Source organism: Hemibagrus wyckioides, linkage group LG06 (assembly GCF_019097595.1).
Source record: "Hemibagrus wyckioides isolate EC202008001 linkage group LG06, SWU_Hwy_1.0, whole genome shotgun sequence".
Lineage (NCBI taxonomy): Eukaryota > Metazoa > Chordata > Actinopteri > Siluriformes > Bagridae > Hemibagrus > Hemibagrus wyckioides.
Window position 1 is genome coordinate 4,114,766 of NC_080715.1, and position 2,307 is coordinate 4,117,072.

The 2,307-nt window shown below is 40.3% G+C and overlaps 1 protein-coding gene across 2 annotated transcripts in view; it reads left to right on the top strand.

Moving 5' to 3' along the window:
- The first annotated feature begins 224 nt into the window (after positions 1-224).
- Positions 225-2,307, top strand: part of nab1b (NGFI-A binding protein 1b (EGR1 binding protein 1)) — a 40,074-nt gene continuing 37,991 nt past the window's right edge. The window contains exon 1 of one of the 2 annotated variants that reach the window (XM_058391912.1): positions 225-729. The gene's annotated coding sequence lies outside the window, so the exon portion shown is untranslated. The remainder of the gene's footprint in view (positions 730-2,307) is intronic. The other variant, XM_058391911.1, reaches the window with a different exon arrangement.

Here is a 2,307-nt window from a genome sequence, read left to right on the forward strand (position 1 = left end):
GGTGTGTGTGTGGGGGGGGGATCGCGTGCACGCTTGGATGGTGTGCGCGCGCCCAAAATCGAGCTTGGGCGCTCCCGGTGACGCTCTCTCTCTCTCTCTCTCTCTCTGTGTGTGTGTGTGTGTGTGTGTGTGTGTGTGTGTTGATGCGGTGCACAGCAGAGAAGTCCTCCCACGCGCCCGCGTGACGCACATCGCTGCGTGGGCGGGCCGCGCGTGGGAGTGCGAGAGCGCGCGATTGTAGCAGCGCGGAATATCCCAACTCTGGCAGTAGGGGAGTGAGCGAAAAGAAAAAAAAGAAAGAAAGAAAGAAAGGCGGAAGCGCGTATAGTTCGTCTACTATTTCTCTCTCTCTATCTCTCTCTCACTCTCACTCTTTTGTTATTTTTTAATCGTGTGCACCTCCGGGTTTTTGACAACACACAAAACACACGCACGCGCACGCATGCACACCAAGATTCGGTAAACGGAAGAACGGAACTACCTGCACGCGGATTCTCTATCTCTCTTTCTCTCTCTCTCTCTCTCTCTCTCTCTCACTCACATATCGATCCGATGTTGCGCGACGCTTCACCTTAGTGACCCGACTTATTTCCAAATTTTACTTCCTTTAACTTTTTTATTATTATTATCGGTAAAAAAAAATCTTGCATAAAGAATTGACCTGAAAGAAGAAAAAAAGGAGAGATTTTCGGGGGAATTTGGGAAGAGACCAAAAAGAAGTCCATAAAGGTAAGATCTGGTTGTTCTTCACGCTCGCGCACACATCCTCGCGCACACACACTTACTAACTGCAAGGGGGGCAGTTAAGTGTTTACACTACACCAGGGTGCAAAATAATAACTTCTAATAATATTTCTGACTCAAATCAACCAACAGCACGGGATCTCCGAACAATATCTAGTGTGTTTAATGTGTTGTGTTGCTAAGGTGAACATTTCTGTGATAAATATTACGGTTATTAAGGTCAAAATAATCACATCGGAACTCCACTAGAACAAACAGAAGGGGTTCTTTGAATAGTTAAGGGTTCTAAGCGTTCTGAATGGAAGTTGGAAACACAATGAAGGGTTCTACAGGGAACAACATAAAAGCTGACTGCACTTTGTTTGTTTGTTTGTTTGTTTGTTTGTTTGTTTGTTTAGTGGAGATATGAGTAGCCTACATATTGTATTTATTTTGTGTTTATTGAAATTCACTCAAAATTATAAATTTACATTTTTTTCAAAATGGGTTCTTTGGATAGTTCAGGGTTCTTAGCTCCTTCAGTGGAAGTTCTCCATTTTCGGTTCTACAGATCGTCCCATCAGGGAACCCTTAAAGGCTTCCCAGTGTTTGTTTGTGTTTAGAAAAGGTATAGCATAGATATTGTGTTTATTGTTGTATGTTTTCGAATTTTGTTTACATGATTAAGGTGGAATTATGTGGGGTTTTTTATGTGAGTTTTTCTGGGTTCTTTAGATAGAGTTCTGCGTCGATCCTTCAGAGCTTCCAGTGACTGAGAACGTATCTGTGTCTCTGAAAGTGTTTATTGTAAATGCCTCTGAATGGTGTATTGTGAATAATCTCATCATTTCTCGTCAGGGTTCTCAGAGGGCTTCAGCTAGTCAAAGGGTTCTTAGCTTCAGGGTTCCAGTGTTTGTGTGTTTGTTTGACTGGATGCTTTTCCTCCAAACTTTCTTTAATAAGAAAAAAAATGACATTTTGGACATTTTGATTTTCTTTCAAACAAAAATAAAAAAGGTTCTCTTTGGATCATTTAGAAATGGAAGTTCTTGAGTTTTGACCCAGATCATGAAAAGGTTCTCTAGAGGGAGGACGACCTGAAGAACTTTAAGAGTTCTAGATTTGTTCGGATGTTTAATGACAGATTTTCTACACCCTTAACTAAACTTTTAGAAACAGGTAAACGGTTTGTTGTGTAAAGTTGTAAAGTTCTACAGAGGTTCTGGAGATCTTCTCTGGATCCCTGGAAGTGTTTATTTACAGAAGGTACACAAATTGTGTTTATTTTAAACCTTTATGGATCCGATGAAAAGCAGCGTGAATACATTTCTGAGATAAATGTCACTTATTAATGAGAGTAAAATTTAGACTTTTAGAACAACAGATGCTTTCTGTGATGTTCTGTAGATAGTTCAGGGTTCTTAGGGTTCTAAAGGGCTTTCACATGGAAGTAGAGAAGATACAATGATAATGTACGTGTTTATTTTAAAATGTAAATGGGATTAAACATGCATTACATGCATAGGGTTCAACCCCCTTAAGACTTCCATTAATGATTGATTGATTGATTGAGTGATAGTGTGA